The 21,409-nt window shown below is 47.9% G+C and overlaps 1 protein-coding gene across 1 annotated transcript in view; it reads left to right on the forward strand.

Annotated features, from left to right (window-relative positions):
• The first annotated feature begins 2,289 nt into the window (after positions 1–2,289).
• RAP1GAP2 (RAP1 GTPase activating protein 2) overlaps positions 2,290–21,409 on the forward strand; it is a 221,458-nt gene continuing 202,338 nt past the window's right edge. The window contains exon 1 of the mRNA XM_074263903.1: positions 2,290–2,501. The gene's annotated coding sequence lies outside the window, so the exon portion shown is untranslated. The remainder of the gene's footprint in view (positions 2,502–21,409) is intronic.

The following is a 21,409-nucleotide window of genomic DNA, read 5'->3' on the forward strand; positions in this document are numbered from 1 at the left end:
ATCTAGGCCATCACATTTTGCAACATAACTGACCTATCACTTATTGATGAAACTAAATATAAGCGATATTTCTTAAGCTCCTACAACTCTCCAGCCCCTTCATGTTTTGTTGCCCAGCTCCACCTAGTACCCCAGTTTCCACCTGGTGCCTGATTGATGTTCATCCCCAGTTCATCAGTGTCCTGCCCTCTGGGCAGCTTCATGCTGAGCCTCAGGACCCTTCTGCTCCAGTGATCACATCAATGACACCATCCCTAAGAAGGACATGTTGATCAATAGCCCTGAATGAGACTACTCACTCTCACTTTGACTCCCAAACCAAAGTATCCTTCTAGCCACCACTTCCTTAAACGTGCTCTCTTCCCTTATGAGAACATAAGCAGGGATTGTCTTGGATGGCTTTCCAGTATTTAGCATAATTCCTGGCATGGGGAGAAGTAATTAGTAAGTGCCTTTTCATTCACATTACATCTTAGGCAAAAATGTGGTACTGTGGCAATGGACAAAGGGCCAGCTTGCTGGAAGACCTGTTTAAATTCTGCTTCTGGCACTTAACCATCTCTGGCCTCCTCTCTGGCTCATTGATTGGGTTTTGATAACTTGGAATGAGTGTAAACAGAAATTATTTTCTGTTTTGGCCAGAAACTTTGAGGGCCTCCCCCTCCCAGATGGATATTGTGGTGGTGGCAAATCAGGCCATCTTTTGTCTTAATCCTTACCTGCTCCTTAGACACTGAATGGGTGTTGCCTATGATAAACTGAGACTGGAAGAGACCAAGGTTATCCACCGCATCCCAGGCCATCTTGCCTTTTTTTTGCTTGCTTCTGGACTTTTAAAAAATTATTATTAATAGACTTTTTAATTTTTTTATTATAGCTTTTGATTTACAAGATCTATGCATGGATAATTTTTCAGCATTGACAATTGCAAAACCTTTTGTTCCAACTTTTCTCCTACTTCCCCCATCCCCTCCCCGAGATGGCAGGTAGTCTCATAGATGTTCAATATGTTAAAGTATAAATTAAATACAACATATGTATACATGTTCAAACAGTTGTTTTGCTGCACAAAAAGAATCGGACTTTGAAACAGTGTACAATTAGCCTCTGAAGGAAATAAAAAATGCAGGTATACAAAAATAGAGGGATTGGGAATTCTCTGTAGTGGTTCAGAGTCATCTCCCAGAGTTCTCCTGCTGGGTGTAGCTGGTTCAGTTCGTTACTGCTCTATTGGAGCTGATTTATCTTGCTTTTGGACTTTGATGCCTGGAGGAGAGTGAGGCTGGTGACTTTTTGAAGGTCTACCTCACTTAAATCCAGTTCATTGAAAGCCAAGACATCAAGCCTTGTGATGTCAGGGGCCTTTGAGAACCCGCGACAAAACCCAGTTTTCTAAGAGGTAATTTCAGGCTGGGAGTGCACTGGCGGCTGTGTGTAGGGGAATCAAGAAGGATCACGTGGAAGAGGCGAGGTTTAAAGGAACTTTGGCATCCCAAGAAGCCGGAGGAAGACCACTTTTGAGTTGTCTTGAGACAAGCCTGGACAAGGACGCAGAGACAGAGTGATGCGAGGGACAGCGAGGAGACCGGGTGTGTAGGAAGGAGACACATGGAAGAAACCCGGAGAGTTGAAAGCGCTGAGCCGAAGACTGTCTTTGATCTAGTGGAAGCAGGGGCAGATGGGTGGCGAAGGGGGTGGGGGTGGGGGCAGGTGCTTGGAGCTGGGCTTTAAAGATGTCACTTTGATGTTTACCGATTGTCAATGGCGGATCCCAGGACTATCCATAGAGACTCTGGAGATTAGGTGGTCGTTTTACAGATCAGGAAACTGAGGCCCAAAGGAACGGAATGACTTGTCCAAGGTCACACGGACTTAGCCGCGGGGAGCCCGGCCCGTCTGACTAAACTTTGAACTCCGGGTCCCTCCAGCACCCGCGCTGGTCTTGCTCACCTTGTGTTGCAGAGGGGTGTCGGGGCGCCCGGGGAGCCCGGGCCCGGGCCGTCCCCTCCTCTTGTCTTTCTCCCTTTGGCCCTTCCCGAGGAGCCCCGGGCCGGGCAGTGGGGGCAGCCAGGCCTCCCGCAGTTGGGGCCGCCTCCCCCGGCCCCCTCCCCCGGCTGGCTGCTGAGAGCGCACGCCCCGGGCAGCCCGAGACCGGACCGGAGGGAGGGCGGGCGGGCGGGCGGGAGGAGGCGGGGGCGCAGCGCAGCCTCCTCGGCTCGCCGTTGGCTAGCGGCGCCGAGGGGCAGGCAGGGACTGGCGGAGGCTGCAGAGTAGCGGAGCCGGGGAGGAGAGCGAGGAAGAGCGTCCAGGGACCGCCCGTGCTGCTGTTGTCATCCGCTGTCTGTCTGGCCGCCGTCTGCGTCGGTGCGCTGTCCCGCACAGTGCGCACCGAGCCCGCCCGCACAGGGGGACACCCGCGGCCGGGAGCAGCCCTCGGAGGAGAACGGAACGCGCTCGGAAGCCCCCCCGGCCCCCGATTCAAGGCTGACTGCAGGACCCGGGTGCGTGTCTCCGAGACAACCAGCGGGGTGTGTGTGTGGGGAGGGGAGTGTGCGGGGGGGGGGGGGGGGGGAGGTGTGGGGAGGGGTGAGAGGTGTGCGGGGGGGGGGTGCGGGGGGTACTGCATCTGAATCATAACACTCGGTGTGTGGGGACACAGGTTGCTGTGATTGGGGGGGGCGGGTGAAGGGAGTAAGATCGTGGCGAAATGCTTCGTTTCCTTGTGCTGGGCTGCTTTTAGTCGCCGAGCGGGGCTCTCCGTGGCGTGGGTATGCGGGTGTGTGACTAGGATGCTCGGTGTTGGGCTGGAAATGCGGTGCGTGTGGCCGCCGGGCGGGCGGGGAAGGGGAAGGAGGGAGACTCCGGAAATCCAGGGTTCCGAGGGGAGCCGGAGGGTGTCTGAAGCCTAGTGCCGGGGGCACGTGGATTTTCGGGGCTGGGGGGCGACATGAACGTTGGGTGTCTGAGAGGGTGAGGGCCAGGGCATCGCGGATTGCCGCTGGACGTTTACGTTCAGTGTTTGCGCGAATGTTGCTCAGACCACTCAAGGCAGGGGAAGATGAGTTGACTGGGCTTGTCTGGGATTTGGAAGGAGGGAAGTCCGTTGGGCCCCTGAAAACGCTCCATTCTTTGTTCGGTGAGTTTTGTTTTGTTTCCTCGAAGGGCATTTGTTGCCCCCACTCCCGACCCCTCCCGTCCCCACTTGGCCCTTTCCTGTGAAGGCCTCCTTGGTTTCTAGGCTGCGGCTGGGGGAGGTTACGGCGAGGCGAGGGAGGGGATGCCAGCCTCTCAGCCAGTGCCTCGCTCCCTGTGGGGCCCCGGGTGGGGTGGAGCCCAGACTCAAGGACTGGTGGCTGGCTTCCCCTGTGCCAGCTGCTGCCTGGGATAGCCCTTCCTTCCCCATTCCATGGGGTGGGGATTTTGGATCCGAGTCTCGAATGAACACTGTGGCCGTCCCTTGGGGATGGTGCCCAGCGCGAGCCGGGCCGAGGCCCCGAGATACAGCTTTGCTTTCGCCAGGCTGGCCCTTCCACAGCTCTGTCTGGCATCTTAGAGCTGCCCTCAGTCTGCCTGTTTGGGAAGCAACCTCTCGCTCTTCTTCCCTCCAGTCTGGGTTCTGCATTTCTCTCCTGACCTCCTCCCCCTTCCTCCACTTTAAAAATTAACAAGAAGGGCATTTGCATGCAAATAGGGTTTGGGCTCTGAATCAGAGTCATTTACTCCTGCTAATTTCCCCCAGTTGGGGCCCCTGAGTCTGAGGAAAAATAAACTCCAGGACTGGGAAGCAGACCTCTTAGGTTCTTTCTCCAACTTAAGACCCCGAGGACATTTTTGAGCCCATCGGGCCTCTAGTTTTCTTTAGGTACCATGGACAGGGGTTAACCCTTGCCCCCGGGTGAGGGATGAACACAAGGCTAACCTTTAGCCCCTGACCCAAACCTTCCAGGGGCTGGGCCTAGCTACTGAGGAGTATGGCCTCTTATATATGGCCTTAAGATCCGAAGCCCTCTTTACCTCTTCCTGCTTATTTGTGTATGTGTTGTTCCCTTCTCCTTTCCCATCCTCTGTAAGCTAAGATCCTTGGGAACAGTTTTCTCTAAGTATCCCTAACATATAGCACAGTGCCTGGCACACTGTAGGTCTCTAATACACATTCATATAATTTAACTGTCTACATCTTTATCTACTGACAATCCTTTTTCTTCAAGTTCCAGCTCAGGTATGGAGTCCCTCATGATGACCATCCCTTGTGTCTCTTGCTAGATATGAGTCTATCCTCTTTTGTTTTCTCAAAGTTTACTTGCTTGACAACACAATCATCTTCTAATGTGTGTTAGACAATTCTGTTTCAATATCTTTTCCTTATAGCTCCTCCCCAGGGCACCCCTTTGCCCTAAATGTCTGCCCTAAGTTTGCTTGGGTCATCCCTTTACTAGATGGGAAACTTGTCGAGGGCAGACATCATTTCATCTTTCATTTTTCTATCTTCCCCTAGAATGTTGCCTTGTGCATTTTTTTGGGGGGGGACTGGATCCATGGTTTCATCGGTTTGGGGCATTTCCATTGAGGAGAAGCCCTCCATCATTACAGATCTGCCCTTGCAATTTACAGCACTGGCACATAGGTGCCTACAAAGTGTTTCTTGCTTTTTTTTTTTTTTTTTTTTGGCTGAGGCAATTGGGGTTAAGTGACTTGCCCAGGGTCACACAGATAGGAAGTGTCAAGTGTCTGAGACTGCATTTGAACTCAGGTCCTCCTGATTTCAGGGCTGTTGCTCTATCCACTGTGCCACCTAGCTCAAAGTGTTTCTTGAATGGAGTTATCTTCTTAAAGTTTCCTGGGCTGTGAGAGGTTAGCTTGCTCCAGATTGAATGAATCAGAGGCTCATGCACCTTGCCACACAGCCTTTGCCTAGCGTGCCATGACTCTTTCATCAACTCAATGTTGAACTGAATGCTATGAGTTCAAAGCTGACTTTGATGGCAGCAAGGGTCCAATAGATGAGGAAAGAATGATGGAAAGATGAAATTGATACATAGAGTGAGTGGAAGTGAGAATTAGAGAGGGGATGGAATAGAACTGGATGAGGTAAGTGAGACTGGGGGCAGAGAACCAGGTGTGTGGGCCAGAGAGTACAGTAGGCTAAGAAAGGGATGGAAGTAAGTAAGAGTTAGGGATAATATGCAGGTGGAGTGATGGTAAAGGAAATGGCAGTGTAAGGATGAAGAAAAGAGAATTGGGTTGAGTTAGGAAAATAGGACAAGATGACTTCCCATTTGCCGAGAAGACTGGCACCAGATAACAGGAGCTTTGAAATCTTCCATTTTCTACATCTTTTTTAGTTTCATTTAACTTCTCTTTCTCAAAAGATAAGGTGCCTTGTCTTTTGTCAAGGCTGAGCCCTTTGCTTGTTTCCTTGGTTCCGTAACACGCCTCCCCCCCAATCTGAGATGCCATGCTATCGATCATTCCATTCATCCTCTCCTTTTGATCTTCTGTTGCTTTGTCTCTACTGATTTCTTCTTGCAACCTAAAACTGTTTCAGTCTTCCCCACTAATAACTTTCCTTGACCCTGCCAAACCCTGAAGCTATTGTCTGCCACCTCTCTTCCCCTTCAGTGCTAAACTGGAAAGAAACCAGCCACTTTAATTATCCACTCTGCCCTCCCCAACCCCAACCCCTTGCAGTCTGGTTCTCCCACTCCCACTTGCCTGAAACTGCTTTCTTTTTAAAGGTCACCAGTGATCTCTTAATTGCCACATCCAGTGACCTTTTCTTGGTAGTTTACAGTCGATCTTTCTGCAGCTTTTGACACTGCTAGCCACCTCTTTCTTCTCTTTTTCTTGGCTTCTGTGTGGCTGCTCTTTCCTTCCACTTGACTGTCCTTGTTCTTTTTTACTGGCAGATTTTCCCCCAAAATTCTAGCCCCAGTCCTTTTCTCTCCCCTGCCCCATTTAAGTATTTTTCTTGCTTTTAGTTTTCCATCCACTTCATTTCCAAATTTACCCCCTCCCCACATCCTCACTGAAAGCCAGCTCCTGAAACAAAGACTATTCTCTTTTTTAGTTGAAATCTTATCTATTCTCATGTCTTCAGTTATCATTTCCAGGCAGATGACTCCTATATGGCCAGTCTCGATTTCTTCTTTGAGTTCCATACAAATCTCCAGCTGCTTGAACACCCATTAAAACAGGGGCTCCTAGACTGCATTTGCCTTCATGTCCCCAGAACCTAGAACAGTGCCTGCTGCACAGGAAGCAAAATCTGAGTAAATACTTATTGATTGATTGATCATGGAAAGCCCCACGGTGCCATGGAAAGTAGTCATGGGACTGCACTCAGCTCTCAGCTGATTCACAGACAATCTGTGTGACTTTGAGTACATCTCATAACCTCTATGTTTTCTCATCTGTAAAATGAGTGGGTTGGATTAGATGATCTTTGTTGTTCATTCCAGCTTTGCCTAGAACATGCAAAGAGACACAGCATGGTCTGTTGGCTAGACAGCAAGACCAGAGTCAGGAAGACCTGGGTCTCTCTGCTGATGTGTACTTAGGACCCTAGACAAGTCCCTGGACATTTAAGGGTCCCAAAGATATTTCTAAGATGATCTCAAACTTGTCCAAAACTTTTCTTCTCTCTTAAATAGTGCTCCTCTTTCCAAATTCCTTGTTTCTGTTAATCAGAACACTAACCTTCCAATTTATCTAGGCTCAAAGTCTCAGAGGACTCTTTGGCTTTTCCCTCCCCCTCATTCTTTAATTCCAACTAGTTGCCAAATGCTGTTGAGTCAATGAACCTGACATCTTTTGTATCTACAGTGTAGACCCAAAGAAGATCTAAAGAAGGTGCTTCTCTAAAATTTAGCCTTTTTTGAGACTGGGTCTCCCTGTTTCTTTCAGGATGCCTTGGTGTTTCATTGAAGTGGTATTTCTTCCCCGATCATGTCTTGACTTTCCTAGCTGAGAAATGAAGCCAGGGGTGGGTCCTCAGAGGTGATTGTGATACTGAAGGCGGGGGGGGGAAATGGAAGGAAAAAGGAAGGGAGGGAAGGAATGAGAGAGAGAGACAGAGACAGACAGACACATACACACAGATTCAGGCAAAGACAGACCCAGACGCAGACACACACACACACACACACACACACACAGAGAGAGAGAGAGAGAGAGAGAGAGAGAGAGAGAGAGAGAGAGAGAGAGAGAAAGAATGAGAGATATGAACAGAGAGATAGACAGTAGACAGAGAGGGATTCAGGAAGAGTCAGAGACAGAGAGACACACACAGAGACACAGAGAAAGAGAGAGAGAGAGAAGGATGGAGACAGAGACAGAGACAGAGACACAAAGAGAGACAGAGAGATTCAAAATCAAGGAACCTGAGTTCGAATCTCACCTCTCACTCTGACTGTGTGACTTTTGGCAAATCAATCAATCTCTCTAAACCTCAGCTTTGTAATCATAAAAATAAGGAGGTTGAACTCCTGAATTCCCTTTTACCTCATTTTTCATGATTCTATGACTGACTTCTGGGGAGAGAGGAAAAAATAGGAAATGTAGTCTCGCTGAGGCAAGGCTGATCTGATTGATGGGTATGGGGTGGTGGGAGGGCAGAGGGGGCAGGGGTAGCTTTGAAACAGGTGCTTGGAGGAGGAGGAGAAGCAGGAAAGGAAGCTGGCATTTGGCCCTGGCAGGCAGTGGGGAGAGAGGCGGGCAGATGGACGTGGGCATGAGGCCGGCTGGCGGTCAGTGGGAAACAAGAGACTGAGGAAGTGGAGAAGGGCGGGTGGCAGTTGAAGATGGAGGTGGCAGAAGTCATTTGTGCTTGAGTGTTTATGGGATTCCAGGAGGAGAGTCGGCAGCAGCACAGATGGGACTGGAAAAGGATCTGGGGTTTGAGCAGGATCAGAAGGGAAGGGCAGGAGCCTGGATGGGGAATACCAGATAGTTCCTGAATGATCTGCTTTGCTAGACAAGTCCAGCTGAATGCCATGGAATGGGGGTTTGGGTCCCAAGCGGGCACAATAGAGAGAGCTCTGGAGTCACATGACCTGCCTGTCAGATACTCCCAGTGTATCACAACACTTTAACCTTCCTGTGCCTTAGTTTCCTCATCTGAAAAATGAGGGAATTGGACTGAATGGCTTCTGAGATTCTATGGCTCTAGAACTAGAACCTTCTTCCAAGCTGCCCCAGTTTTGAATATGGGAGGGAACGACAGGCTAGCGGCTGTCTGGTATGTGCTACAATATTAGGGGGACAAAAGGTAATAGAATGAGTGAGGGTAGATCATGCTGGACGAAGTAATGTAGAATGTCATTGACTCAAAGATGGGGTGGAGAACTTCTCATCTGCCAGAGCTATCTTTTCTTTCTTTGAAGTCCATAAGAGTCAAATCACGCAGGGTCTTTTGCTGTCTGTCCCTACCCCTGCTCCGTCCTTCCCTTCTTCCACTTCTCACCTCTATGCTTTAGGGCTTGACTTCAGTCTATAAAGCCCAGGGCCCACCCTGTGACCGGCTGATGCTCCTCTGCACAGAGGATGGTTGCCATGAAACAGCTCTTGTCTCCCTTCCGTTCCTTCCTCTCTCAGCCTCAGCTTTCCCAGCATCTTCTGCTCCTCCTCCTGCTGCATCTCGGGGATGGGGAGTAGGACGAGCTCGAAGACACCCAAGGCTGTCTCCCCAGGGACCATTCAGCCTGGACCTTCAGCTCTGGGAAGGGCCACGCCCAGCCTGGAATGGAGAGATACCTGTTGTTTGTCCTTCATTCTCAGCACGAGTGAAGTGAGACCATGACTTGCAAGTGAATTGGATCTCAGTGAGGGAGGGCTGTGCAAAGTCACCAGCCTCACTTTTTTTCTACAGAGCCGTCTGGGTCCAGTGGCCAGATGTAGATCAGGATGACTGGAGATGGGCCTGGTGCAGTGAAAGACCTAAGGTCTTTACCAGGTCTCAGTTTGCCTGAGACTGCACCCATTCAGTGATCAAACCTAGGTAAGAAATGCCTGGAGAGATCCCTGCTTTATCCACGGAGCCGGAAGTAACTGAGAACCATCTCATCCAGCTCCCTCATTTCAAAGCTTAGGAAGTGTCAGAGGATCCTAGAATGGAAAAACAATCAGATTCAATCCCTTCATTTTAAAGATGAGAAAAGAGAAACTGAGAAATGAAATAATTTGCTCAGAGGTGGGATTCGAACCCAGCTCTGCTTAGTCTGCCGCTATTTCCATTGCAGCTCATGACTTATTCTAAGAAGAATGGCCAGGATTGAACAGCACTTTGCTTTAGCAGCTTACTTTTGTGTCACTGCCTCCTGCCCTGGAGCCTTCCTCTCATGAGGAAGCTTCCTGACCTCCTCTCACTCTGCAAACACACATTCTGATCCCAGCTCTTAATGGCTGCTTAGCCAGGGACTTCACATTCGTAAAAATCTAGTTCCAGATCCAGAGCCAGAGAGGACCTGCAGGTCAGCCAGTCCCACGCTGTGTCCAGACCCGTGAGATCCCTGTTGGGGATCCACTCTCCAACCAGTGCAGGTCATTGGTCCTTTTAAAATAATAATAATAATAATAATAATAATAATAATAATAATAATAATAATAATAATAATAATAATAATAATAATAATAATAATAATATTAATAATAATAATAATAATAATAATAATAATAAACAATCAAAACAATCGTATTTGGCTTAGCACCCACTCTCTAATTTCTAGCCTTTTTTAAGAGTTCCCTGGGACCCAGAGAAACTTCGCAACTGCATTTGCAGCAGCACTGCCCCGAACGTTGCCATACCACCTCTCAGATACTCCCCGGGTGAACTTAGGCCACAAGACTTTAGCCTCCCAGAGCCTTGGTTTCCTCATCTGTAAAATGAGGGAATTGGACTGAATGGCTTCTGGGGTTCTATGCAGCTCTCTGTCCTCCAGGAGCCTCCTGTATGATCCTGGGAACGTCCTCTTTGCCAGAAGAGTCAGCTCTAGAAACTGAAGTTCAGGCTGAGAACCTGGTCCTGGTAGAGCAGGGACTCTGGGCCTTAGACTGCGAAGAGCTCCATGATCCCGTTGGGGCGCTGAGGAGGAGGGCCAGCACCTTGGACAGGGTCACGGAGGATGCGGGAGGGGCCGCCCACCTTCCACTGGCCCCAAACGTTGTGACCTGACCCCGGGGTTTGTGCTGGATGTGGAGGCAGCTGTCACCCCCTAGACTGAGAGTCTATGCCCCGGGGCACTGTCCCCGAAGCCCCGCAAGGCAGAAGCGAAGCTCAGTGACTCAGTATCCCTGCCCAGCGCCTTTCTCAGCCATTACCTTCCATTTACCGGCTGCATGTTTTAAGTTTGAGTCCATCATCCCTTCCTCCAGAAAGGATGGAGGCTACTTCTGTCTGCCGCTTAGCGCAGGGCCTGGCACGCAGGGAGAGCTGCTGAAGTGCCCCTGAAGTGACTGCGCGGTCCCCAGGACAGGAGCAGGCTCCGTTCTGGATCCAGAACCGGCATGTGTGCCTTGCCCCCTGCTGGGTAAGCCGAGACCTTGAGCCTGTGTGAGCACATGGCACCAGTCCTTGGAACCATGACCAGCCTCCTGTCGGGCAACAAGATGGACCCGGGGAGGGAAGGTGCAAGGAGTGCCGTCCGATAACTCCTGGGCCTTTGGGGGAGAGAGAGAGAGAGAGAGAGAGAGAGAGAGAGAGAGAGAGAGAGAGAGAGAGAGAGAGAGAGAGAGAGAGAGAGAGAGAGAGAGAGAGAGAGAGAGAGAAGAGAGAGAAACAGAGAGAGAGAGACAGAGAGAGACAGAGAGACAGAGAGAGAGAGAGAGGACAGAGACAGAGAGAGAGACAGAGACAAAGAGAGAGAGACAGAGAGAGACAGAGAGACAGAGAGACAGAGAGACAAGAGGCAGAAAGTTGGAGGCAGAAAGAGAGAGAGACAGAGAGAGAGACAGAGAGACAGAGAGACAGAGAGAGACAGAGAGAGAGACAGAGACAGAGACAGAGAGAGAGACAGAGAGAGACAGAGACAGAGAGACAGAGAGAGACAGAGACAGAGAGAGAGAGACACAGAGAGAGAGACAGACAGAGACAGAGAGACAGAGAGAGAGAGAGACAGACAGAGACAGAGACAGAGAGAGACAGAGAGACACACACAGAGAGAGAGAGGCAAACAGAGAGTGTGTCTGTGTGTGTCTGTGTGTCTGTGTGTCTGTGTGTGAGATTGTGTGTGCATGCAGCTCTGTGTCTTTGCCAACGTTTGGGGCAGTGTTGCTACAAATTCATGCCAGGCATGAAGGGCACAGCTGCCATACCTGAGCGCCAGGACGAGGCCCTCGCCTACATAGGCAAGGCTGGCAGTTTCATTGCGCCCCGGATCACACGTGACTTGACTTCTCCCAAAGAGACAGCCCTGTGCCAGGGGAGGCAGGACTTTCGGGCATCCAGCATGTATGCTTTTTTACAAATTAACCCTAAAAAGTGTTCCCTCCTCGTCCCGCCCTACGTTCCCTCCCAGGAACTGCCCCCTAGGAAGCGGCCCACTCTGCCCACCCAGGGTTCCTGCTTTTCCCCTGTGTCTGAGGGGGAGGTGGGGGACTGTCAGGTGCGGGGGCTGCGGGTGAGGAGTCGGGCAGACAAAGGGAAGAGAGACGGGTATGGCCGGGCTGGCATGCGGGAGCTGCTTCCCTCGCTGGCAGGCGTATTTGTTCATACATGTAATGTGTCCTTGTCTTTCTCTGCATGAGTGTCTGACTCAGAAATCGGTCAAACTGCCCCCTGCTAGGATCCCTCTCCCGGTCCTGCTCCCCCTCGGCCCCCCTCAGTTCCAGCTCCTCTGCTGCCATCGCCTCTGAGCCTCCCTCCCTCCCCGTTCAGCCTCCCCTCGGAGTCTCTCCCTCCTTCTCAATTCATGGCTCCCTCCCTCCCTCCCTCCCTCCCCGTCTCCACACATCACCTAGACCTTGGCAGCTGTTCCCTTGCCTGGAAATCGTGTGGGCGGCTGCCTCCTCTGACCTGAGCTGCCTCCTGGGGGGTCAGGGGAAGAGGCTGGGGGAGGGAAAGAAGAGAAAGCAGAGTCACGCACCCCGCCCTCCCTTCCCCCCCCCCCCCCGCTCCCCAGAGGGTGAGGGGGACACCCGCTCTGAGTTCTGTCCTGGGAAGAAGGGGCGGCTGAGCAGGATCCGCTGGCCCTGGTCCTGACCAAGGCCCTCACAGGGCACTGAGCTTTGTTTCACTCTGTGGCTAGCTTGCTTTCATGGGCTGTATCTGGTTCACTAAGGGGGCTTCCCTGGGCTTTCCCCCGAGTGTGGCCTAGGCCCTGAGGCCCTGTGTCAGGTCAGCCCCTCTCCCAGCCATGGCCCTCTCCTCCGTCCCCAGTGGTGCCCGTGGGTCCTTTGTAAGGGAATCTGAGGGGAGCCCTCCGGGGTTTCTCCCTTTCCCTATCCTCCCCTTCCCCTAAATTTATGTTAAAGAAAAAAGAAAAGGACGCATTGGAGGAGCCCTTTCCCACTCAGCAGCTGGGACTTTGCATGCGAGTCACCGCTGACTCTGTTGACGTTGGGGCCGGGGTCCTCGCCCTGGTGGGGGGAGGGGCCAGTCTGTGGACAGGAGACAACTTCTCCTTTGTACTCCCGGGCTTCCTGGCCGGTCTTCCTGCTTTATGAGAAGCACCGAGGAAATGTCCAAGCTGGTTAAAGAGACCCCAGAAAAGGTTATCCGAGCTGTGGGGGTGGAGGGGTGGGGCCTTAGAGCGCCGACTGTTGCAGGGATCTCAGAGCCTTTCGGAGAGCAGAGTTCCCAGGGATCTTAGTTTAAGGAAGGTCAGACTTGAGAGTTCTTTGGCCCATGGGACAAACGTCCGAGAAATACCCTTGCTGGGGGGACGGGGGAGGTGGGTTTCCAATCTAGAACGTCAGACTGGCACGAGACCTTAGTACAATGACTTTAGATGGAGAAGGGGTCTCAGACAGAGTGTTAGAGCGAGAAACAGAGGTGGGAGGAACCTTAGAGCCCCCCCCCCCAGTTTAGCATTTTGTTAAATAAAGCTTTTATTTTCACATGATATGTATGGATAATTTTCAATATTCGCCCTTGCAAAACCTTGGGTCCCAAACCTCCTCCTCCCATGCCCTCCTAGAGGCAAGTAATCCAATATATTTTGGTAAGATTTTGAGTTCCAATTTTTTTCTCCCTCCCTCCTTCCTTGCCTCCCCCTCCCCTAGACAGGAAGCAATCTAATATGGGTTGTGTGTCCCCCAATTTACAGGGAAGAAAACTGAGTCCCAAAGAAGGGGAAGGGCCGCGTGGGGCCGTTCCCCCCAGTCAGCGGGGACTGGAACAATGGATTCCCAGGGAGTACCTGGGCTCTAACCTGCTCAGCTACCCAGCTGGAGACCTCAGGCTTTTCCTAATCCCTTCCCCTCCTCCCCCTCACCTCCGGGGTTATTATGAAGATCAAAAGAGATAATGTATGTGAGAAAGCCTTTTGTAAAGAATAAAGCCCCGTACCTACCCGAGGATTATTATTAGGAGGGGCCGGCCCCCCTCTGCTCTCAGCTCCCTGCAGAAGGAACCAGAACTCTGGCTGGGCCCCTTTCCAGGCTTTCTGATCAGGCAGGGCTCCCCTCCCCCATCTGCCCTTTTTTTTTTTTTTTTTTTTTTTTTTTTTTTTTTTTAATATAGAAACCCAGAACTGTAGGAAGGAGGAACTGGGAGAGGGGGAGGGGAACTGGCTGCTGCTTCCTTCTTTCTTGTTTAGTTTAGAAACTACCCCCCCTCCCTAAACCCGTCCATTCTCCTCTGTAGCACCCAGACTGTCCCGGAGAGGGAGCTGCAACTCCATCCCTGCTGCCAGTAGGACTGGGGGGATGTAGAGAGACACCCCACAATGCTTTGTCCTGCTTTAGGACACATCCCCATCCATAGGACTTAGAGTTCACTCACTCCAACCCCCTCCGTTTTCACCAGAGTGTGTGGGGGGGTGACTGCCCGGGGTCAGACAGGATTGTCACTCCCCACAGGGACTGGAGGAGGCTCAGGGAGGGAGGCTCAGAACCAGAACTGAGGCTGGTCTTCTGGCTCCAAATTCTCCTTGTCATAACAGCAGTAACATTCAGTTCTCTTCCATCTCTTGTGTCCCCACCTCCCCACTCTTTCTCTGCTTCTTTTGGTAAGATTTTGTTTTTGAGTCACCTCTTCATGACCCCATTTGGGATTTTCTTGGCAAAGCTAATGGAGTAGTTTGCCATTTTCTTCTTCTTCAGCTCATTTTACAAATGGAGAAACTGAGGCAAACAGGGTGAAGTGATTTATTCAGCTAAGAAATAAGGAAGTATCAGGTCCTCCTGACTCCAGGGCTACTGTTCTATCCACACCCTTTGGAGGAATATATATATATATATATTCTTTTGTTATTTATTTATTTATTTATTTTTACTGAGGCAATTGGGGTAAGTGACTTGCCCAGGGTCACACAGCCAGGAAGTGTTAAGTGCCTAAGGCCAAATTTGAACTCAGATCCTCCTGACTTCAGGGCCGGTACTCCATCCACTGCACCACCCAGCTGCCCCAGGAATATGGAATCCACATCCTCATGGGGAGTTCTGTGCACCATTGAAATCAGAAACCACAAGTCTACACTTCAACTCCTAATAACAGCAGTAATAGAAATATATCCATTAGCTATTTATGTCATTGTTCCACTTGTTCCTTAAAACTAAATGGGATAGATGAACAATAACGCATCTTTGACAGCTGCAGAAGCTAAAACCAGGAAGGTAAATGTGGTATTAATAATAATACAATAACAATAGGTCCCATATCTATCACTTTAATGCTTACCTTATCTGATTTAATCCTCATCAAAATCCTGGAAGCTCAGTGATCCTCCTTTTTTAGGTAAGGTTAAAGGTTAGTAAATTATTTGAGGCAGGATTTGAACTTGCATCTTCCCGGCTCCCAAATCGAGTGTTCTATCAATTATTCTGCAGAGCGTCATTAGCAGGCAACAGAAGCAGGACTGGAACCCAGCTCCAATATCTTTGTCCTCCCCTTTACCTCCTAAAATCTGCTGGTTTCTTGGTGGGCCCAGACCCCCAGCTCTGACTCCTAGCAGTCTGTCAGCCATTCATCCCTGTTACTCTGTGAGAATTAAGGAGGAGGTTCTAAGCAGAGATCCTAGAAGGTAGACTCTAATATGAGTCATTTGCAATTAGCACATTCATTGTTAGAATCACCACATCTCTTGTTCTTGGAAGTACACAGACTGTATGGTGTTTCAGAAGCAGGTCGGGCCTTCCCCTGCGATTGCAGCTGACCCTTAAATTTGCAGAGTTAATATTGTCTGGTCTGGATGACTCTGTGACCCATTAGGGGTTTTCTTGGTAAAGACACTGGAGCGGTTCGCCGTTTCCTTCTCCAGCTCATTAGACAGATGAGGAAACTGAGGCAGACAGGGTGAAGGGACTGGCCCAGGGTCACCCAGCTAGGGCAGGTCTGGGGCTGGATTAGAACTCAGGCTTTCCTGACTCCAGACCCGGGGCTGTGTCCACTGTGACAGGTAGCTGCCCGAGCTTTTTATCCCCTTTTTTATGCCCTTTTTAAATTCTCATAACACCCCCCAGGAGGCAGTATTAGCCCAGAGAGAGGATAAGAGCAGCCATTAAATGTCAGGACCTGAATTCGGATCTTTTTGACTGTTGGCCCAGTGGGTTCTTTGCGACGTTGCACCATCACACAGAAATTCAGTTCTTACATTAATTTCCTTCTTGAGCTCCTTTGAGGACGTCCGAAGGGGGAACTCTGTCCAGCCTCTCTGACTTTTTTAGCTTCTGGGATCTCTGGGACCATTCTGGTGTCATACAGGTGGTGAAGTCTGGGTGGAACACTGGATTTGGAGTCCTGGGTTCTAATCCCGCCTTAATTTACCAGCTGTGAGACCCAGACAAGTCAATGAGCTTTCTTCAGCTGAGCAATGGGATAACAATCGTGCCCGATGGGAGAATGTGTTGGCAGAGTGATCTCTCCCTTAATGTCGGCGGCCATTGTCTTCTAGGGCTGGGAGCATCCTCTGGATCTGAGTTTCTGCCTCTGTCACAGGACAAGGTCCGCGGGCTTCTAAGGGTCCTTCCGGGTCTAAAACCCGAGTCAGTGAATTCCTGCCTTATCTGCCCTATAAGGAGACAAGAATTATTCTCCCCATTTTACAAAGGGGACAACTGAGGCAGGGACAAGTGAGGTGACTGAGGGGTCATCACACAGTAGGACAATGTCCTAATGAGAGTCTGGGCGCAGGAAGGCCTGGAGCCCCTGTGAATGCCCCAATTGTCTGGGGAGGCCCTTGGGGAGGAGGCCAGGCAATGAGTGATTCATCCCCCGCTCCCAGGACATCTGTTTCCTGGGTTTCCTGTCACTGGTCTGGGGAGAGAAGCTCTTGATGGGAGGAATGGAGTTGAGGGTGGGAAGGACCCTTGGCTGACCTGTGGAGGGCCAGCTTTTTGGCTAATCCTTTTAAGTCAGGGAAGAGAGGACAAAGGGGGCTTACAGAGGGCCGGGTGCAGACTCCCGGGCCTTCTCTGAGCCCCCAGATCTGGGCACGGCGGTGTCAGACTGGGGAGCCTAGCGACAAAGCTTGGAGTCCTGTTTGCTCTGGGAGGCTTGGGGTGGGAAGCGGAGGGCAGCGGTGTCTCATTCTCCCCAGCACAAAGAGCTGCCCCTAAAGCTCTGGCACAGACGTTAAGACACGGATTCTCCAAAACAACAACAACAAAGGATGCATTTTAAATTTATTCTACATTAAAAGTTCTTCTGTACTTTAAGTTTAAACAATTGACAACACAAAAAGCCCTGAGGTCCAGTGGTATCTGACTTCCTAGGAAGTGCTCTAGTACCTGGGGATGGGGTCAGGAAATCTGAGAAGTATGGGAAGCGCATTCAGGTATGGGGGAGAGCCTGGACAAAGGTGTGGAGGCAGGAGATGGAGTGTGCTGGAGGATCAAGGAGGCCGTTTTGGCTGGAGGGGAGGGGAGTCATGTGTAAGACTGGAAAGGGAGGAAAGGGCTCAGAGAATGAAGACCTTTAAATGCATTGATCCTTGAGGTTACAGGAAGCATTGGAATTGGAGAGGGGGTACAGTATATGTGACAGCATCAGTCCTACAGAAATATAGAGAAGTATCCTGTAGTGTGGACCAAAGAGCAGAACTGGTCAAGTTCTGCCCAGTGTGGTGGCGGGCCTAAGCTCATGAGGAGCCCAGAAGCTAAAATCCAGGACCCCACCAAGGGATCCTCATGAATGTGGGGGACAGTGTCAGCTCAGTGAAGTACTGGAAATCAGTAGATCTGGATTCAAGTTAAACTCTGGGCCATATTTTAAAAAAAATTATAGTGACTTTTGTTTTCCTCCAAATGTATTTATCTTTATTCTGAACTCAACAATCCACCAAATAAAGTGGTCATTTTCATCTACCTATTTCTATGTATTTTCTGTGCATTTCTAAGCATTTTATATGATTTTATTTCTATTTCTATGATTTTATATTTGTGTATGGGTATGATAAATTCTGAAAGCCATGGTTTCTGGGTAATTTAATCAGAATAACCAGCAGGATATCCAGCAGGTTGTCCATCTGTCTTAGACCAAAGAATCCTAACGGGGGTGTTCATATGCCCTGGGAAGAGGAATTCCTTTGAAGTAGGTATTCCTGAGGGATGGAAATCAGCTGGGACTGCTTAATCCAATGAGATTATGATATTAAAATGAAAGTCTCGGAGTGCTGATTTAGGTCACTCAAATCTTTGTCAGAGACATTAATTTTTATATCACTTGTCTCGATGGTGGGGGAGGGATTAACCTTTCTGAAAACTCATCCCAGCAAAGCAATGCATCCATTAGCCCAAATTTAGAATTTCTTTTATTCTCTGATTAGATTTTGGCCTGCGTAAATCTCTAAGATCGCTTTCCCACACTGGTTGGTTTCTGGATAAGGAAGTAGAAAAGGGGAAAGCCTTGGTCCTTATGCAATAATTAGTTATTAAATATAAGCGATATTAATTTCTCAGTAGATATTTTCATATATATATATATATATATATATATATATTTAGTAGAGTATGAAGAGAGGGTTGTTCACAAATATCTTCTAGCTTTACCACACTCTCATTTCTGAATATATCCTTCTGCCTTCCAGAGGGCTACCCCCTGTATTATAAAACAAAAAGGAGAGAAAATGGCCAAACAATAACCCAGTTTAGCAAACCTAGCTAATACATCCGCTGAGTTAGAAAGTGTGCATTATTCCACACCTAAAATCTCACACCTCTTGAAAGTAGCAAGGGAGGCACATTTTCTCAACTTTTCTGTGGTTCCAGGCTTATTTGAGCCTTAGTCTCTTCATCTGTGAACTTTAATACCTTGCTGCAACTGTGATTTCCCTCCACCAATCAGAGCCCTTCCATATTTTCCGTTCTGTGCAATGTTTGTCCATTTGTGACCACAGAGTCTCTGTAGGGATTCTCACCAAGCTGGGCGCGCTCCCTCCAAGTTTCTGAGAAACCATGATGTAATAGATGGAGAAATGGTCTCCTGTACAAGAACTGCTTTGACACATATCGGCCGTGTGACCCCAGGCAAGTCACTTAGGACTAAATTGCAGAGAAAATGCTGACTTGCATTGATAAAAGGAGTTTCCTCACCTGTAAGTTCCCTGGCCCTCTCCCTCTCTCTATTGACATTGTCTAACTTCCTTTTTATTTTTTAATTGAGATAATCATATGATTTTTATTGTTTTTCTTATTGATAAGGTCAATTGTGCTGATAGTTTTCTTAATGTTGAACTAAACCTATGTTCCAGATATAAATCCTGCCTGGTCACAGTGTATTTTTTTTTTTTTTTGTAATATATTACTTTTATTTATTTATTAATTTTATTAAAGCTTTTAATTTTCAAATCATATTCCTGGATAATTTTTCAACACTGACCCTTGCATAGCCTTGTGTTCCAATTTTTCCCCTCCTTCCCCTACCCTCTTCCCTAGATATTGCCTAACTTCCAATAGAGCATGTGGACCACTCATCAGGTACCGGTTGCCTACTAGCAGGCCCCCTTCTTTTCTGTTCCCCTGTCTTTCTGATGATATCCCTGACATTGCTTTTCCTATGTAATTTTTCTTTGGTAAGCTATTGGAGTCAAATTCTGCCCACCATTTTCATTGGTCTTCAACTGTCATTCTTTGGAAACTGTGACATTCCATGAATGATGTCATGAAAAGTTCTTTTTGGTTTGGTTTGTTTTTTAAGGCAGATTTTTATTTTAGAGAGAAGCTTGAGAGTTATTAAAAACAGGACATGGTTTCCCAAAGCCATTTTAGCCTGTCTCTCCTTCCTGTTCTGCGCCTCAATCATTGTCTATATGATTTGTCTGACCAAGATATATAGATTGTTGGATTAGCTCTTTGGAATGTCCATCCCAATTTATATGAAAAAGGTGTTTTTAAAAAATTCACTTTGTTTTTAATGTTTTAGATTTAGGCCAAAGTATTGAGTAATAATGGAACTCATATAGGTAACATCCTGGGACTGGACGGAGTGTCCAGTGTTGGCCACAAGTAGGAATACCTGGACATCATGCGCCATGATGATGGAAGCATCTTTGTTATTTCGCTTGGTATTAATAATCAAAAAGCTGTCAAACAAAGTTCTTTTTCTTGATACAGCTTTCAAGTCTTCTTGTCTGATTTTGACATATTTCCAGGAGAAACCTTGATTCTGAAGGCGTCTCTTTGAGAGGGACTCCTTTTAAAAAGACCCTGACATTCTTTTGTGCCAAATCAAATGCTTTTTCATAGTCAACAAACAATAGACGCAGCTGGATTTTGTCTTCTCTCTACCTTTCAGTCAATTGTGTTAGTAAAAAGATGTAGTTCACTCTGAAAAAAAAAAAAAAAAAACACCTTCCTGTTTCCTTCTCAAACTTTCATGAAAGATGTCCTCAGAATTTATGTAGATTATTCTCATGATAATTTTATAAGGATGGAGAACTAAGCAGATGGATTGGAAGTTATTAATATCCCCTCAGTCTCCTTTTTTGAGTAGCATTAAAATAATATTAATAGCCTCCTTTGGGGGTTAATATTGATATTAAATATTAAAGGAGATTTTCCCCAAGCTTTTCTTCTCTTTTAGTTGAGTTGAAAATCAGTGCCTCATGTTATCACACTGTTTTCATTTCCTGCAGACAAATCTCATCTAGAAGGAAGGAAATAAGCATTTATTAAACACCTATTATGGGTTGGACACTATTCTAAGTGCTTTATAAATGTTATTTCATTTGTTCCCCACATCAATTTTGAAATATAGTGCTATTATTATTTCCATTTATAGTTGAAGAAACTCAGGATGACACCATTTATAAGTGTCTGAACTCAGATCTCCCCCAGTCCAGGTTCATCACTTTATCCCCTGGACCACCTAGCTGTGTCTAAGCAGTCAGTCTAGTCAGTCTAATCCAGTGGTTTTTTAAAATTTGTTTTCTTTTTCATTTGTTTGTTTTTTGTTTTTCTGAGGCAATTGGGGTTAAGTGACTTACAGCCAGGAAGTATTGTGTCTGAGACCACATTTGAACTCAGGTCTTCCTGACTTAAGGACTGGTGCTCTATCCACTGTACGAATTAGCTCCCCCATTTTTGTTTTCTTTATCCCCTTTTCTACTTCCTCATACATCTTGGGGATTGTGATGTTGAGTCCCAAAGGGGAAATTCTACCTTGACTGGAGTTTATCACAGAAAAACTTTTATAATTCTATGTATGTTTTATAGATCTTTCCTGTTTTTCTTCTGGCCTAGTAAATATACCATAAAAACACGCTTTCAGCTCTAAATCTGTGATCCTCTTCCTAAATTCACTTGTAAATGCCCTCTGGATGGTTTTGCTTATTTGCTTCCCTTGCCAGGCTTTTTGTATATCCCCCCACTACTACTTTGTTTTTATCATTTTTTCAAATGAACAATACTGCTCCTGGTTTTCTACCATCACCCTCTGTAAGATTTTATACTTGAATTTTTATTTGAAATTGGCATTGTACTTGGATGCCTCGCCCTAGATAAGGAAATCTAGTGCTTTCTGGCCGAAATGGATTTTGGATTTTCTGGTTGTGGTGATTTACATTTGTTAAAACTTCTTTAGGAAATAGTGTTAGTCTGTGTTGATGTCTGTTCCTTTATCTATTTTCCATTTTTCAATATCTGTAGCTTGTTAAAAATAGGTCAGGTTGGTGTTGTTTTAGTGACAATTCATTATGTGACAGTTCTATTGAGTCAATTAGTCATTTAATCCACTAACATGTGTTAAGTACCTACCATATAAATGCTGTGCTCTGGGTGCTCATCTATACACAAACACACAGCAAAAACACAGTCTCCT

The sequence above is a fragment of the Sminthopsis crassicaudata genome, chromosome 4 (assembly GCF_048593235.1).
Source record: "Sminthopsis crassicaudata isolate SCR6 chromosome 4, ASM4859323v1, whole genome shotgun sequence".
Lineage (NCBI taxonomy): Eukaryota > Metazoa > Chordata > Mammalia > Dasyuromorphia > Dasyuridae > Sminthopsis > Sminthopsis crassicaudata.